General features: G+C 27.0%; 1 pseudogene; it reads right to left on the bottom strand.

Annotated features, from left to right (window-relative positions):
- Positions 1-5,217: 5,217 nt before the first annotated feature.
- Positions 5,218-13,281, bottom strand: LOC107939207 (mechanosensitive ion channel protein 10-like; annotated as a pseudogene).
- Between the last annotated feature and the right edge of the window lie 210 nt (positions 13,282-13,491).

The following is a 13,491-nucleotide window of genomic DNA, read 5'->3' as shown; positions in this document are numbered from 1 at the left end:
TTCCACATTTCACAATTTAATCCCTAATTTGCATTTTTTACTAAAAATCACTTAATAAAACTTGTATAATTCACAACAAACATTCATAATCTATCAAGAAACTTCAAAACTCATACATATTCATCAATGGAAACATCCTAAACTTTTAACAGTTTTGCAAATTAGTCCCTGGTTTAGTTAGACCTAGTTGCAACGATCTCAAAAGCATAAAAATCATTATAAATGGAACAAAAACAGACTTACAATTGAGCATCAAAGTGACCGAACCCTAGCAAGCCTTCATGAAAATTTCTTTCTTCTAATTTCGGTGGTGGAGAAGATGAATGAACCAAAATTTGTTTTTGTTTTATTTAATTTAACTTATTTTACTAAATTACAAAATTAACCTTGTTTTAAAACATTAAAAATAACTTCATATATGCTCATAATTGTCCACTCACAATTGAAATGGTCTAATTACAATATAATGACCTCCTCTTTAATATTCCATAGCTATTTAATACCTTTAACTATTAGAACATCACTTTTGCACTTTATGCTATTTAGTCTTTTTTATAAAATTAAGCATTCAAACGATAAAATTTCTCAATGAAATTTTCACACAATCATATTATCATACTGTAGATATTGAAATAATAATAAAACAATTATTTTGACTTTGGATTTGTGGTCCTGAAACCATTATTCCGATTGAACTAAAAACGGGTTGTTACAACTTATATTCAATAATTCAACTTACAATTTTACATAATAATACATTGTAAATTTTAAAACCGTTTAAATAAATATTTTCAAATATATCTTTTACAAATTAAATACACTATTAAAATTGAAATAAATATTTAAAAATATCAATAATATTGCAATAAATTATTTAGTGATCACGATATATAAATTTAACTAATAATCTAAATTCACTAATTAATAATTAAATTTAAGTTAGAAATGATATATAAAAATAAAATTTCACACAATCTACTGTTATAACATTTATCATTTAAAAATAATTTCAAATTATTATTTATTTAAATTCAATACAAATTATTATTTATTTAAATTCAGTCTAATATTAAATATCATGTTTTTAAATTAAATTTATATCTTATTATGTTTTAATTTTATTAATGAAATGTTATAAAATTTGTAAAAAAAATTAAAATAATTTCAAAAATACTAGTTGTAATATAAATACAGATTCTCAGCTATCTAATTGATTGTAAAAATGCATCAATTGTTTTTGCAAAGAGAGTGAATCTCAGATAGTGTTAGGGTTACCAAGAAAAAAAATCAAAAAATGTTTAGCAGCCACTTTTTGAATTCTTTTTGAAAAGTATAAAGAGTTTTTGCTGTTCTTACTTTGACTAGGTGGATTGCATAGAGCCGTGACGTTTTTGGTTACGGCTTGGAATAGACATTGTGAAAAAAATCAGATCCTAAAGGTTTATCTTCAACTCTTCTTAAACCTAATTCGTTCATCGTACATAGAGCCGTGGTTGATGGTAGCTAGAATAATTTTTCTGCTACGCCACAGGGCGTATCGATGTTCCAATACTAATATGATGTATTTACATGTTTAAATTTCGTTTTACACACAAATTAATATAAATTTTTTATTTTAATATTGTATATATTATTTATGTTATTATTACTACTTAGCTTCAAATTTAATGTGATTCTAAACACCAAGGTTGAATTAAATTTAGTTAAAGTGAAACAAGTTGATGATGGGATGAATTACCAATGGTCACATCTTCTTATGATGATCAAAACGAGGATCGATCCTTTTGTGATTTTCAATTGGGTCAACAATGGAAGGTCGAACAAAGTGGGTCAAAAGGAGTTTAAAGGGCCTTTGTGTGGATGTGAGGAACAAGTCCAAAATAATCAAGTTCTGATTGGGCCAAGATCAAGTCAAAATTTTGATCCAAGAGATTGGATGATTCCTTTTTTTGGGTTTTAATTAATCAAGTACTTTATAGTCTATTTTAGTTTATGATATCATCTTTAAATAAATGTCTTGCATTATTAATCCATATCTTTTAGTTATGACATGCATTATGTATTCTGCATTTAATAAAGTCATGCATTATGTAACTCTCATTTTAGTTAAGATTATATCATAAATTATGTCATGCATTATGTAACTCCTATGTTAGTTAAAGTTTGCATCTTTAAAATAAGTCATGCATTAAGTAACTTATTTGTTCAGTTAGTTCGCATCTTATAACCATGCATTTAAGCATCTTAGTTAATAAATATGTTTGAGTTAGTTTATATATATATGTGTGTTATTTAATTTAGCTATTATTTTAATACATAAGTTAAAGTGTGTTTATTTTCATTTTTAGCTAAATGTTTTAAGTTAAACAAGAATGTGAATAGGTTTCAAGTGTTTAATAAGCATTCATTCTTGATCAGATGACTCTTCAAAAGACCAAAGAAAGACTCTTCAAATAATGATCGGTTTTGGTGCACTTAAAGGCCAATTCATGGCACCAATTAAAGGGAGGAAATACAAAGAATGAAGCCATTCAATTATGGTAGAAGAAAGGACTGCAAAACAACTTAAGGAGCATTAATCTTCATAAAGATGGTGACCTTTAAGCTATCCATGGACTAATGAAAAGACATGCCCTTTCATCTACTCAAAAACAAGTGAAGAGACATGCCTTTTGGGCTAACCATCAAAGAGTTAAATCGAATTTAATGGTCTGATTTAAGCTAGTTTAATGAGGTCATTTGAGGCCTATAAATTTCGCTCTAAGTCATTCATGTATTAAAAAAAAAATTTTTGCTTGAAATTAAATCATATTTTGTGAGAATATTTCTCTGTGATTCTTCATTGAACTATTTGAACTTACCAAACTTTCTTTAAAGTTACCAAACTTTCTTTAAAGTTTGTGGCATTCAAATTTTGTCTTATCACTCCGTTTACCTTCTCGGGGTGTGGCGACTTCGATACACCAAGATTCGAGTATAAGGTCAAGTTTAAGCGAGTTGTAGTTTCAATATAGCTACGGTTCCTTAAAGAATTCAAGCGCTTCGAATTAAGGTTTCCACGTTTTGAACCATTTCAAGACAATTCTTCAATCAAGCTGTTTTCTGAACCTACAAAGATCGAGAAATCACATCAAAATCATATGTTTCATTATTTATTATATATTATGTTTAAACACATCCATATTTTCTGAATACGTCATTTCCACACTTTATTAGCACTCAAACAAAGCTTTATCTTAAAATATTTTGTGCATTTTAATTTTATTATGTATACTTTATTACCTTCATCAATTGTATGCAATGTTATTGATTGAGTTTATGTCATAAGTTAACTCGATATCGACTAAAGATTGATTACTACACCATGATAAATAATTTAGTGAATTTGATATTCTTAATGTGATATATGAATGTGTTTAAATTTTATTTTACTCACAATCTATAGTTAATATTTTTAATCTGATGTATTTACTTGTTTAAATTTCTTTTTACTCACAATTTAATCTAATTTTTTCATCTAAATATCATACATATTATATATGTTATTATTAATTAGTTTCAAATTATAGATTTTATTATTTATTGTATGTTATTTTGACTGTATCCTATTGGGGATATAACTCCACATACCCTAAATTTTAAATATGTAATTTCTATATATATATATATATATGCGTAAGAGAATTTCTAGTATAAATTAAAATTTTAATTTTTTTTAATAATGGTGACAAGACTTTTTAACTTGAGTTGAATTCAACAAGACTCCCTTTGGATCTTAAACTACTTGTGCAATGGAATCATATGACATTTTGGTTATGAATTCTCCCCAATCTCACCACAACACCATTGGGAAGGTGTTTGGCAAAATCTCAATGGAGCAAACGCACTCCACTACTACCGTTTTCAACTATAGCTCAAAGGGTTTGGTTTATTGACAAAACTTCCAATGGAGCCTATAATTTTTATTTGGGTAAACTAAAATTAAGGTTGTTAAATTATTAATAAGTTTATATTTTGGCAATTTAAAATTATTAATAAGTTTATATTTTGGTAATTTAATTTTAATAAGTTATAAAATAATCATTGAATTATTTTAAGGCATTGAATTATTTGAAAATTTTTATTTAAGTTATTGGTTGTTAAGTTTTTTCTAAAGTCTAGCTAATGAGCTTTAAGTGACGATTTGATAATCGGTACAGTGAATCAATACTCATTGACAAGTAGAATAGCATACATTAGATCTAAGCCAATCTAGCAGTCATTATTAGATTGGAGAAAAAACTTGTTTGGATTCTGGTTTGCATATTTATGATGTTCAAAGCTGATTAATGAAAAAGAAATGAATTGTAGAAGAGAATGAGAAGAAAAGTTTTTAATTGTAGCTAGCAGTGCAAATAGAGAATGTCATACAATAGCGATTTTAATAGTTTAGTGACTTAATTGAAAACTTTCAAATAGTTCAAGGACCTTTCATAACCTGTTGAAATTGAGTGATCAAAACGTAAACTTACTAATAATTTAATGGCTAGGGGCGTAGCTAGAGGATTTTGGCAGGGGCCCCGCCCCTCTAAAATGAAAAATTTTCCATTTAGGCCCTTTAAAGTTTTTAAAATTTTAAATTAATAAAGGTAAAATTGTACTTTGGCCCCCTAAAATGATAAAAAAATGATTTAATCTTTTAAAAATTATAAAGGTATAGGTTATTAAAAATGATGAAATTGCATTTTTACTATCGAAAAAATTACAATTTAATTTTAAACCCTTTATTTTAACCCCTTAAAACAAATATCTGGCTTAAAATAAATATCTGGCTTCACTCCTGTTAGTGACCTTGGGTGTAGTTTATCATTTTCATTTTTATCCCTTTTAATTTTTTATTATCTTTGTTATATTATTTTAATATAAATACAATTTTAATTATTAAATTATTATTTAAAATGAAACAATTTTAATATATTTTATTAAATAATATAAATATAATTGAAATAGTTAATTTATTTTTGATATAAATATTAATTTAAAATTTTTTAATTATTATTTAACATTAATATAATTTTAAAGTTATTACATAATATAAATATGATTTTAATATTTTTATTTTTATTATATATAGAGACACTCATTAAATTTTTTTTAAATTTATTTTCACCTTACCACCGTCATTATTTTTAAATTTAAATAAGTATTTCATTATTAATTTTAATGTTGCTACTACCATAACTAAATTCATTATCTTTATTATCTTATTGAAACCAATATTACCCCATCAAAATGTACAAACTAAAACAATCAATTTCAAAGTGTTACCCGTTCTAAAGACACCGAACTTTTAGGTCCAAAACAAGCGTAGGAAATAGGTTTTCCTTTTTTCTTTTCTTTTCTTTTCTTTTCTTTTTGCTGTTGAAGAAATGGATATATATATATATATATTTGATTACGTGGGGATTCTGGCATTGGCATTGGCATTGGGCATGATGTTGTTAAGCTGGTTGGTGATAAGATGAACCTCCTGAGGCAGAAGACGGTATTTAATACCAAGAGCCTCGAAGATCTTTTTCAATTCAAACACCAGCTCTGATCTTCGACTGCTTTTTTCGCCATAGTTTTGGTGGTTTATTGTGTGCTGAACGCAAAGAACCAGCTTCATCTTGTCCATGTTCTCAATCTCCTTGAACATCAACGAGTGCTTTGGACTCCAATGCTTTGGCTTGCTCTCAATATACCTGCAATTTCCCTCTCACTTCATCTTTCTAATTTACATCTTGTTTTAATTATTCATGTTTCGGTGAAGTAGAGTACTTACAATTGTATAGCTTTCTTGAGAGCATTGATATCTTCAATAGGAGTAGAGACATCAATGGTGAAATCAACAGTATCTCCCATGTCGGGGCTTCTTCTGAAGTTGCTAATAGGCTTTGTAAGAAGAACAGAGTTCGGATAATATATCTTCTCCATGTCATATCTTAAGAACACTGTAGTCAATATGTTCATTTCTTCCACAATCATCTGCGGTTTGCAATCAATCAATATCTTAAATATTGATTTTCGTTTGTAAAGAAATAAACCATCCCTTTACCTGAACTCCATCGATGACACAACGATCACCCACGTCAAAAGGGTGCATAACGAAGACGAAAATGATGGATTCAAAGATGGTTTTGCAGGTGTTTTGGAACATGAATCCCACAAGAAGCAACTGAGATGTAACAACGAAGATGACCTTAATGGTAGCAACCCCCATTACTAGAAGGGAAACTACGATTATAATCACAACAACTATTGCGCTTGCTAATCTGTGCAGCTGTTGGACTGCTGTTTTGGTATCGTTCAAGGAATGAGCCAAGGCTTTGCGCTCAACATATGCATGTACCTGGATACTAACGTACTATTCATCAATACAATTAATCATTTAAAAAAAATACCCACTAAAAATTCAAAATTAAGTGCTTTTACTTTTGTATTATTTTAAAATCTTAATACAACCATTAAAATTATAAATATTTTCTCTCAAAATTTGTCAATTTAACATGCTGATTAGGTTGCCATTGTGTGACATGACATATGACTAAAATCAAATTGACAAATTTTAATAAAAATTACCAACAATAATAATTATTAGACTATAATTTTTAATTTAAAATTTGAAATTTCAAACTTTTATACTACATTCTATAAAAGTAATTTTAACTTTAAAACTTTTAATTAAACAGTGAAATTGATGTACATACACATATTCTACATGAAAATGCAATATAAATCACTAGAAAATATGAGATCTAAAATTAAATTATTTAAAAATAAAGCCTCATAATTGAATCTTACCACCCAATTTCTAAAGGAAGATTTGGAGATCTTTCCAGTCTCAAGGGCTCCTTCGAAGAGAGGAAATATAGTATGAACTTCTTCACTATTCAAGAACTTCAATAGGTCTTCCTCTTCTATATACCTTTATATGTATTTATTAAAGAGAATTAAAATAAAAATTTAAGTTAGAGGTGATAATTATTTAGGAGAATGCAGGGAAAATGATTAAGTTGAAAGTACTTTTAAAACAAAGTTGATGGAGAATGAATCTTAAAATCAAATATTATTTCTCTTCTTTTGTGTGCTTGTGCGACAATTTTTTCTCGTTTTTATTCTAAGGTTTAATTTATTATTTTGATTACATCTTTATATTTGAAATAATAGAATAACTCAACTTAAACTAAAAATTTCATTTAAATCCTATCTATATTGACATAAATTTATTTAAATTAATGAAAAGTTAAACTCGTGTAATCTATAAGATTATATGTTCAACCCAACTATTCAATTAAAACAAAGTTATATATTAAATGTGTACTTTTGTTTTTGTAGAAATAAAGGTAACGAAATGTACTCCATTTTTATGAGTAGGAATCAAATCTTCAACCACATAATTAAAAAAAAAACAAGATAAATAGTCACTAAACTACACCTCATAAATTATGATAAATAATTAGTAGAAATATGTATTTAACTTAATGCTAATATTTAATATATGGATAATAGATTAAAACTTCAATATTTATAATTTAAATAAATTGAGGAAACTTCCTTTCCTATGCTTTGTTGATGGAAAGAGACAAAGTATGTAGCCCCTGGTTCTTTAAAACTGAAAGACATAATTATTTATTTGCCTTATAAAAAAATTATTTTAATATTTTATTTTATTTTTTAATTTGTATTATTTTTTGAATCATCTTTAAATAGATTAAAAAAATTAATTTTACTAGTGTGGCATCCATGTGCAGTCCATGTTGACAAGTAATTAATTTTTAAAAAAATTAAAAATATTGTTTATAATTTTTTTTAATTTTTTAAAAATATTGTTTAAAATCATCTTTTAGCAATTCATGTGGATATCACATCAGCAAAGTTATTCTATCTATTTTGAGGTAATTTGACAAATAGTACAAGTTTAAATACTAAAAATAATAGAAAAATCCATTCGTTTTGAATTGTTTTGATAAATAATGCAAATTTAAAAATTAAAAGAGATGAAAAATTAAATAGAAAGTTAATTTTTTTAAAAAAGAATTAAAAGCTAAAATAATTTGTAATGCCAAACAGAAAAAAACATAAAACATAAAACCATGCAGTGAATGGTCGAGTATCACATATATTATATAGCCGTACAATTCCTATGGACAAATGTGATTTTAGGACCATTTTTTGGTTTCTACGATGCGTCGTCATTCTCAATCAACACTATCTATACACTTTCACATTGTTTGTAAAAACTAACCTTACCTTTGCTTTTCTTTTAAAAAGATTTATTCATTTCTATTTACCTTTTGAAATTAGTAACCTTACCTTTGGAAAATACCTTATCTATATAATTTCCCTTCTTTTCCCAAACAAAGTTTATTAAAATTTATTAGATACCAAAAACAAAATCATTTATCTTATTTATTTAATATATATTATAGTAATTTAAAGTTATTAATCTAATATGTATATACAATAGCAATTTAGAGTTATAATTATGAAATATAATCCAATATATTATAGTTGAATTCTCGAACCATAAATTATTAATACTTGGCAGGTTACCATGTTATAGAAAACATAATTTTATCCTTAAATTATACCCTTCTAATTTTACTCTTAAATTGATGATAAAAAATATATTTATTTCTAATAAATAAGAACATTTCAGCTTGACTAATAATAAAATTGATCACGGTCAACTAACTAAATTTAGGAAACAAATCTTTAAAATCATATAATGATAACTACGATGATTTGAATCATTACTACTCAATAAATTAATTCTAAAAATATTAATAACATATCACGTGAATTACTGGTGTATATTAAAATATTAATGACAAAAAATATATTTTTAATAAATAATTATTTAAGAATTTTTCTGATATTTTTATTCCTAATAAATATTACTACTTAGATTTTTCAACCTGACAGTTTTTTTTATAACAACTTTAACAATTTTTTAATTCCTAGGTTTAAATTCTTCCTTTATTTATGCTTAAATTAGTGACAATATTTTAATTGCTAATAATTTTTTTTCAAATTAGTTTACAAATATTCTTTAAATATTAGTGCTGAATTTTTGGCCCATAACTTTTGTTTTTAAAGTAATATCTTTTTAATGTATATTTAATGTATATCTTTTTAATTATTTAAATATAATAAATTTAAATATGAGAAAAAATTATATAAAATTATGATTTCACACCATATTTATCTTTTTCCAATAAGAGAATATCAAATCATATTTTTTTTCTTGCATTTTTACATTTTTTAGTTGAATTAAAAATTTTTCAGGAGAAAAACACTAAAAATCAAGAGGAAAAATTTGTTAGTCATTTTACTATTGAAAAAGGATAAGGATGATGTGGAATAACAATTTCCTACAATTCCTTCTCCTTAAATATTTTTAATGGGATATAATTATTATCATTATTTTATAAATAACACAACTAATATAAAAAATTAATTATATAATACTTTACTGCATATATGTTTTTTTTATATTTATTAAATATTTTCGATTAAAAGATGACAATGATAATAATATTTTTTTAAAATTTTTCTTATGCTTAATTAATGAACAGTTTATACCATAAATGTTTCTACACATAATTCTTTATCAAAATGCACAATAATTAAAAATTTAATATTAGTATATCATATATGCAAAATAATTAAAAAAATAACATAAAATTATATACACCTCAATATGATTTTAAATCTAATAAAAAAGAAAAATTAAATTAAATTTTTAATAAGTTTTGACGAGTTTAATATTTCATTAAAATTTAAATCTCTCACACCAAAAAAGATAATCGCTTTCTAATTTTTAAAAGTTCATCTTTATATACTTTCGTAAAAACAATATCAGTAATTTTTTTTTCGATTGCATATTGAATTGAAAATTGTTTATGTTTGAATTTTTTTCATAAATAGATTATTTGAGTTAATTTTGAAAATTTTTAAAACACTAATATAAATTGATAGAAGTTGTAGTCTTTTATAATTTAAGTGCTTCAATGAATTTTAATACCCTCGTGTTAAAGAAGACTGTTACTTTCGAAAATCAAAGGATGACATGGTGATAATGTTTTTGTAGGTTTTAAGTATTTCAAAAGATGAAAGTTAAAAGATTGTATTCAATTTCGAAGAAGATGAAAAATATGACCTTATTTTTTTAATTTTCAAGAACACAAAAAATACATTTTTTTTTCAAATACAAGATACAAAATAAGAAATGGCTTTATTTTTAAAATAAATTCGGTTGACTTTATGATTTTCTAGTAACTTAAAACTGGAGATTCAAGTTTAGTCGGTGTCGTGTGATTACTGGTTTTAGAAAAAATATTAACGGTTAAAAATAAAAAGCAAAAAGCTACTAATGAAAAAAAAAAGTTTTTTTTCTCAAATGTACTGCAAAAATGGAAAGTAAGGAAAGAAAATTTCAATTATTAAAGTTGAAGGAACAAATTTACAAATTAAACCACTCAACATTTTATACTTTATTTATAAGTACTTTTGAAATTTAAATTTACTCAATTAGCCCTTAAATTTGCTCATTCTTTCAATTATTTGAAATTATAACAATAAAATTACTACATTAGTCATTACATATAATAAGTTTATATTGAAGTTTTCTAATTTCACAATATTTTTAAATTTACATGGGAATTATTTATAATAACCAATTTTTAATATTGCATTAGTATTTTTATTGTATTACCACAAAAAAAATATTAGAAATTAATATGAAACATATTTGGTGCACCGTCAGTAGAGTTTTTAAACTTCACAAATAAGTAAAGTCAAGGATTTAACAAGTGTCTTATAGACATATAATAAAATATTAAAAAAATAAATATTAAAAAAATAGAGAATGATTGTAGGAATTGATTAAAGTCGTATTTAAATTGTTTAGGGATGATTTTAAGTTGGATGATATCACAAGTCAAAAAATACTAACTTAATTAAAAAATAAATAAATTATATTATTGTAAAAGCGGTGTATTTTTATATTTTTACCTATAGTAAAAAAAATCCTAGGATTTTTGTTGTCAACCAAACCTTGGAAAGAAAAGAAAATCCCAAGTGGAGTTCAATGATGAGTGTGCATTTTCCACTATAAATATAAATATTCCCCACTTTCTGTGCACAAGATTTAATTGCTGTGAAAGTGCATATCACAGCTAAGATAATGGCTGCATTCCTCTATTTTTTATAAATTCTTGAATATTCTAAAAAGAAAAAGATTGATTAAGACAGAAGGAATTAGTGTCTCAAATAAATAAAAGGTGACAGAGTGACATTCCTGTTCTTATATATCAAACGGAATGAGTGCGCAGTGGGGTTGGACTATATATATTCTATGACTTGATGATGACTGGAATTCTAGCATGTTTCAAAGTAGAGATGGAATTGGGAGCATATCATGTTGCATACGTGCTAAATTATGGGCCTGCAATTAGCAGCCTTTTTGCTTTTAGAAAATGTAAAAGAAAAAAATGGATGCTTATTCTTTTTTATATAAAAATATGATCTTTTTCCAAATGTTGAAATTTTGTAATTAATTTTACAGAGCTGATGCATTAGATAGTGCTTTCTAGCTCATTAATTTTTTTTTAAAACAATTATGGATAATATGGGATGGTATTCAATGTATCTATAAATCCTTGGCGTTTTATTTTCATGGTTCAACTTCAATCTAAGAAATGAGATTATAAAATGATTCATTAGATTCCGATGGGCAATGAGGAATTAAGCAATAACAGGGTTAAAAGGCAAACTTACTTGGCCCCTGGCTTGGCCACATTCTTGAAGATCCTCTGAGCACATGTCCGAGCATCCCACTCGCTGTTAATCTCCGATTCCCCCGCCCCAAAATCATCGACCGTCCTGGATATCGTGGACAATCCCGACGACTTAACGTAGTTGACCAGCCTCTTGACGCTCCATGCATTAGCTCTCCCTTCCAAGCTAAGCTTCTTCAGCTTCTCCATGTCAATCCTTCTCGACCCTTTCTTCGACAACGTTCTGGCCACGCCTCCGCCGCTGCCTTCCGGGCTCAGCCTGGCAGGCATGGTTTTAGCATGCTTCAGTCCTCGTTTTTTAGGCTCTTCGTCTAAGGGAGGCCCCGAAAGTGCATCCAGGATATAGTGATGGAAAACGCTCTCTTTCATGCGATCAAAGAAGGTGGCTACGTGAAAGGATGAAGCTAATACCTTCACCAAAACGATTTTCAGTAGCCAAATGGTGGCGCCGGTTAGAACAGCAATCAGGCCGAGAAATGTTTTTTAACAACGATGTTTTGTTTGTGAATATCAGGGAACATGATCATCCAACATATAAGAACTAACCCTAACCAAGCACAGTTTTGAAAGCTCTTCCTTAATCCATAAACGAAATATAGAACTTTTTCACGAAGCATGAAATTCCGTTCTATAAGGAAAACCATGAACCCAACAACCCAAGCCGACACCAAGCGTCCGCAAAACAAAACCATGATCATAAGACACCATTTCCATAACTCTAAACCCCAACAAAGTTTGTGTTGGAGCGATTGTAGAGTTAAAGAACATATCAAACAAATCATGATAATGATGAAGAGAACGAACTCAATTAAAGCTCTTCTGTTGATCTTTCTTTTTCTTCTTCTTCTTCTGTACTCGGCTTCCTTACTATCTCCTACATTACCATCTTCTTCTTCGTCGTCGAACCAGTCGTCATCGGAGTCGGTGGAGGAGGTATCGTGGTGAGGGTATAAGGGTTGGTTTTCATCGGATTCGGGGATGGGTTTGGGAGTTAGAGGGAAGGTTGTTTCTGCAAAACGGGCTCTGGGTTTGGAGAAGTTGAGACGGCGAAGAGTTTTGGTTTTTGCGGGGGTTTGTTGTTGTGAGAGTGGAAGGGTAATGTTGTTACTATCTGCCTGAGCCTGTGCCTGAGGAGATGATTCTTTGTGTTTGGAGTTTGGTTCATCCATGAAGAGGACTACTTGATCTGAATTGGGCTTCTGTTTATTTTGGTTTTGAACCTCCATTAAAGCTCTCCCTCAGTCTTTCTAGCTTTGTAGAAGAAGAAAAGGAAAGAAAGGAAGAGTTCATAGACAAAAATGGCTTCAATATTTTCTTCAAAAACTGGGTGAGAGAGTCGAAACTGATGCTGGCCGGAGTGTACGTGTGAATTTAGACTTATACATACAGCACCAGATAATAACTATAATATAAAAAATAACGTGCATATATTGTAAATTGGGAATATCTTAGCATCGGTAAAAATTTACCACCCAATAAAATTTTAAATACATATTATACATTCGTCTATATTCAATTGAATCTTCCATTTTAATTTATTTTAAAATATAAGTAATTAAAAATAAAATAAATAAATAATATAAAACTTTTAAAATTTACACAATTCTTATTACGAAAAATTTAATGCAATAAATTTTTTGTTTACTAATTCTTTTTTTAAAAATTGGTT

The sequence above is a fragment of the Gossypium hirsutum genome, chromosome A13 (genome assembly GCF_007990345.1).
Source record: "Gossypium hirsutum isolate 1008001.06 chromosome A13, Gossypium_hirsutum_v2.1, whole genome shotgun sequence".
NCBI classification, from domain to species: domain Eukaryota; kingdom Viridiplantae; phylum Streptophyta; class Magnoliopsida; order Malvales; family Malvaceae; genus Gossypium; species Gossypium hirsutum.
Note: the sequence above shows the minus strand (reverse complement) of the source record. Positions and strands in the feature narration are given on the sequence as shown.